Genomic DNA, 6,000 nt, shown 5'->3' with positions numbered 1-6,000 from the left:
TTGATGAACACCTCAAGTTTGATATTCATATTCAACAAAATAATAAGAACACCCACCAAAAGCTAGGTATGCTGTATAGGCATAATCACTTTCTCTCCAACTCTACCAGGCAAACTCTGGCCTCGACTTATCTTCTACCTTCCTTATTATAAGGAGCCCCTCTCCTAACCAACCTGTCCTCCCCTATCACCTCTAAACTAGAAAACTGCTACAACACAATCTGTAAATTTACCTCTAAATCTAAAAATACCACCCATCACTGCCTAACCCTACAATCCCTGAATTGCCTTGAACTCCCAAACTACCTAGACTATCTCCAACTCACTACTGAACATAGACTCATATTTCACCCAACAAAATGTCCCACTCTAACTACCATCCTTCCCATTTATACACTCAACAGATCTCTCAGGTCTGAAAATCAGAACTTAATTAATATCCATAAACCTAAACATCCTGCTGGCCAACTTCTCCTATCTTTCTCACTAGGCAAAAAATGGAATTCCCTTCCCTCCCCTCTAACAACTATACCAAACTCTGACAACTTCAAAACCCAACTATTCAAACACCTGTCCACTAAATGAAAATGTACCTGCCTTCACCCAACTTAATCCAAGGGGGTTCTCTCTCTGATTCCCAAGCTCTACAACTCTCATAATTATCTTCATATGAGCCTATCTAAGCTCTCAATAATTTCTATAGCTTCTCTCTAAGCTTTCAACAACTCCCACAGCTACCCTCACACAGCCCTACCTTGTAAATATTGTAAATAGCATTCTACTGTTGATGTGTGTATGTAAAGCATATTTACATTTTCTTAAAATGTTTGTATGTAAACTGTTTCCACAGCTAACACATATATGTTTTCCACAAATGAAACTGTATGATCCCTACCTTCAAGCTTAATGAATGTGTTAACTATGCATGCTATAGAATGCATTTATGTGTAACTATTCTACATAATGTTATCTTTAATATTAACTATCAGTTGTATCTAAATTGTATAATGCATCTTGGAGCTTTTCATCCCAGGCCTCTACCGAAAATGGGTCAAATTGGCCCAGTGGACTTCCCCGGAAATCAAACTGCAAATAAAATAAATAATAAATACTTGATGATTGGCCTAATGATGGAAGAGTAGAGAGAGATGATGACCTCTTTCTTCCTGGATGCAAAACCCTTGGTAATGAGATGTGCCACACAGAAGGACTTTCTGACCACAGTGGCAATGTGATGGTCAAAGGAGAGGTTGCTGTCAACCTGTGTCCTCAGATCTCTTATAATGTCTTCAGTGTTCAGTGTGCTCCCATTGATGTGGTAATTAGTGGGAACTGAGTTTTTCCCAAAGGGGATGACGCATTTTTGGCATTAAGCTTAAGGCCATGGTTTTGACACCAGTCATTGGTCTCAGTAAGGCCTTTCTGTAGGATGTTGACATCACTTGGGGAGTTAATAATGGCTCCCAGCTTGCAGTCATCTGTGAACTTAGTCAGCCAGAGACCCTCCGTGTTGGCCTGGACATCTAAGAAGTAGATGCCAAACAGGAGAGGACCCAGGGCTGATCCCTGTTTGACACCACTCGTGACTGGTCGGCAGTCTGACTTAGAGTCCGATGAGGAAACAGCAGCACTTTTTTACAGTAGAGGAACTTGTTTGTGAGCAGAGATAATGGCAGAATTGCAAAGCTGGAACAGCAGAGGAACTTGCAAGCAGGCAGAATTGCAAAGCTGTGTGAAAATGCCCCCATGTAATACACCTGGTGGCTAGAGGTATTCAAGCTCAAACCCTGCACCTTTGGTACAGAGTAAAAAGAGCCTAATGTCCCTAGCCACCACCATTTCTGAGCTTTTCTCAGATTTATTTTGTGCTAAGAGTTGAGAGCTATGGAGAAAGAGTTGAGAGCTATGATGAGAAGTGAGAACATTTTTTTGTGCTAAGAGTTGAGAGCTGTGATGAGAAGTGAGAACACAATTTGTATTCCCCCATTATTGTTTTTGTGCTAACAGTTCAAAGCTATGGTGAGTGAGAAGTGAGAACTGAATTTGTATTCCCCCATTATTGGCTTTGTTGTTTGTCCATGTTTTTTTGTGCTAAGAGGTTGAAAGCTATAGTGAGAAGTGAAAACTGAAATTATTCACTAAATGATAGCCATTAAGTTTCAGTCTTCCTATTTTTCAGGAAACTGCTGATTTAGCATAGTGGTATGTTGTTCTAACTATAGTGCATAGGGTTCTGTGTTCAAGACTTGCCAGTGAAATGCATGAACCACCATGCATTTCACTGGTAAGTCTTGAACACAGAACCCTATGCACAACATTGTATTCTAGCAACTTTACAAAATTATACAAGCAATGTTTAAATGTGTCCCTGGTTGTTTAACCTTTGTCCCCCCTCTCCCCCCCAAAAATTGAAAATAAGTGTGAGACGCTGTGCAAGATGTCTATGGCTTACACTACTGTCATTCTATTTATAGCGTGGGTGTGGCAGTAGACTTTTATGATGGAAACGTTCTGAATTGGGCAGTTTTGTCATTATTGGGTCATGTGTTTTGTTTCATTGCCTACAGTACAGCCTACTGGTAAAATGTTCAAACAATAAATGTAAAATGTGGTCTAACAAGTGTGTTGTATTATACTAGGAATATAATTTAATAAAGTCAGGAAGGTGTATCAAAGAAAAGAACACATGTATGCTTCTTGTTTTGTGTGCAAGGGGCCAATGATTTGAAAACATCCCAAAGGTAATTTTTATCCACCACTGGCCAGATACATTTTCTTTGGATGTGGTGTGGGTTTCAATGCTGTTTTAATGAATGTGAGTGTCAAGGGCAGAGAACTTTTAATGTCAAGCCTATTTTCATTGTGAGACAGTACTGCTTTGTTTACCAGATGATGTATATTAGTGTTTTTGCATTGTTGTGCTGTAAAATGTAAAAATAAAATCCAAATAATCATTGTAGAAGTAAAGTACTATGCATACATTAGCGTGTGTGGTAAATGGGGTGAAATAGCCAGGCAATGGGACATTGGAATGGCTGCAGGGGGACTCTGGTGCCATATTTTGGTTGTCTGTTATTCAGTTTGCATTTGAAATTTGGTATCCTATAATTCCATTGGAGTGGGTAGGGTTATGCAATTATGTATGCAAATCAGATGCTAATCAGCATACAGATTTGTACCTATTTTTCATGGGCCTTGTCCAGATTTTTGATGTTTCTAGGTTGAGAGGTATGAGTCCGTTACTTTCACACTGTGGGTTCTATCTGTGAGGTAATTTGCAACTCACCTAATGATATAAGAGTTGATGTCTAGTTTGGTGAGTTTATCAATAATTCCTGAGTGGAGAATGGTATCAAAGGACTTGGCCAGATCAAGGTAGGCTCTATGAACTGCCTTGCCCTCATCCACAACTCTAGTGATTGAGCAGGCATGATCTACCTTTCACAAAACCAAATTTTGTGGGATCTAGAGTTTGGAGTTTCCCTATATCCTTGTTAATTAGGTTCATGATGATGTGCTCCATAGCCTTACATATCAGACTTGTCAGGCTAATCAGGCAATAATTCCCAGGGTCTGTACTTGCTCCTCCTTTATGGAAAGGAATGACTGAAGCAGTGTGCTATTCGGTAGGGACAAAGTCTGAGGAAAGGCAGTGATTGAACAGGCACACAAATGTGGTGTCAGTTCACTTTGTAGTTCATGTAGAACACATCCAGGGATATTGTTGGGTCCCATGGAAGCTGTTTTCTTGGCCTTGGACAATGCAGCTTTAACCTGTGCTGCAGTACTGCTGGGTGCCTGGCATTCCTCCAGTATTGTGATTGGTCCTTTGGGGGGAGGGGTAAAGTTGGCACTGAGTCTGTCAGCCAGTATGTTGGCAATATCTATATTACTATGACTACTAAACTGAGAGTCTAGATTTCCATTAAGCATTTATTTATTTTATTTTATTTATTTTGTTTAGTGGAGTAATACACTGATTACAACAGACCATTTGCAGGCACAACCCAGGTGAAGTAATTCTCAAAAAAATAATACAGAATAATCATATAAGGTAGATAATCCCACCGACAATTATATTATTACATCATTATATTAGTACCCACCAGGTTATCAGTACCACACAAACCTTACACTAGTAGACCACTCACCAAATCTATAAGCCTTTTTATGGTGAGGTATGTAAAGAATCTCTGTCTAGGCTTCAAAGTCCTCTGATACATATTCTTGGCACTAAGTCTTCCATAGCACTCCTCCAAATTCAAATATAGAAACTTCCAATACAGATTCTTGAAAAAATGTGTTGCCAAACTGGTACACTTTTTGGGCCAGCAACTAAACATGGAAATGTCGTAGTTATAGGTGAGTCCATGATAAGACATACAGATGCATCACTCACCTCACCAGACTGTGCAAAAAAAATGAAGACATGGTGAGCTGCCTGTCTGGAGCTAAAATGCAACAAATTATTAAGGCATGGATTTAAAGGTGAATAACAGGCTAACTGCCCTAAAGGCTTATTTTAAACTTAGTCAATAACTCAAGGTCAGAATCAAACCTTGCACCTTGTTCCTATAAGGCAAAGACCTTAATCATTATTCAAACATAAAACAGAAACTGGGAACTGAAAAATACTCAAAAAGCAAATACCAGGAACCTGCATTGCCACCACATAGACAAATTTGAATTAAAATAATCCTCACTGTAGTATAAAGAAAACCACCAATGACCACAAATAAATAAAACACCTTGAGTTTCATGAATAATCCACAACTAAGCATTTTGGTCCAAACACATAAATGGGACTTCTTCAGAGTTAAAAAAATGAATGCATACAGCGGGTTTAAATAACTTTAATAGAACTCCACCCCCTACCGACTCCTTAAACACCTAAAAATGAGTTAATTAATTAGCAATTTAAGTGTCCATGGCTAATAAGTTGGTATAATACATTAACGTTATTGCAAAATATAATATTTAAACCTCCTTTAACCACATATAAATACAACAAAAATGTACACTGTGTGCAAAGTTTTAAATATAACAATGTTTTAAACATCAAAGGTGAAAATGTAAATTGACTAAAAAGAAAAAAGATAAGGATACAGAATATTGCTAGAAATACATACATATATTAGTAACAAGGAAATGCTTTTAATTTCAGAAGATGTCTAATGCAAATATAATTATTTATCCCCTTTGGACCCATGGCATTAGTTTTCAATTGCCATTCACCCTCCTTAACTTCAAGTTTAACCTTTAAGTGGCCCCCTCTCAAATCATTGTCAAGGACATCTACAATAAAAACAAAAGTAATAATTATGCCCTTCGTTTTTTTTTTTTTAATATGCCTCAATAGTGCATTCTTTTATTCTTGTTTTCTTATTTCTCTTAAGTGTTTATACATTCTGTCTTTGATGGCTCTTTCAGTTTGGCCTATGTAAAATGACCTACACATCAAGTATAGGGCAATATACACCAGCAATTTTGTTTTACAGCTACACTGCCTGGGCACTTAATATTACCTGACCCACTTATCCAAACTCTGTCATAGTCCATGTTGGTCTGAATGACTTGAGACGTACCTCTCTGGACTATATGAAGAGAGACATGATTGAGCTCACTGAATATGTGTCCCAGGAAGGTATGTCACTAGCCTTAAGGAGCATCCTACCATCACCCAGAATGATACCTCAATACAAACAGAAAATGATTGACTTTAACAGTTGGCTTAGTTTCTGTTGTCATTCCAAGGGGATCCAGTACCTGACAGCCTGGGAGGACATGATTGACAGACCATGATGCTTTGCCAGAGATGGCCTTCATCTGTCTCCCCTGGGCTTTAGGCTTCTGGCAAAGGCTCTTGCCTTCCCCACAGTGCCTTTTTTAAGCAAAGTCATGAGCACCAAATTACCAACATGATAAATTCTTATAAACAAAATTAAAAGGTCATGTTGCTAAATACTAGGAGTCTTAGCATGAAACTGCACTCATTGCAAGC

This window comes from Protopterus annectens, chromosome 2.part0, assembly GCF_019279795.1.
Source record: "Protopterus annectens isolate FY-2018-M chromosome 2.part0, PAN1.0, whole genome shotgun sequence".
Taxonomy (NCBI): Eukaryota; Metazoa; Chordata; order Ceratodontiformes; family Protopteridae; genus Protopterus; species Protopterus annectens.
The sequence above is the reverse complement of the archived record's forward strand: the minus strand, read 5'-3'. Positions refer to the sequence as shown.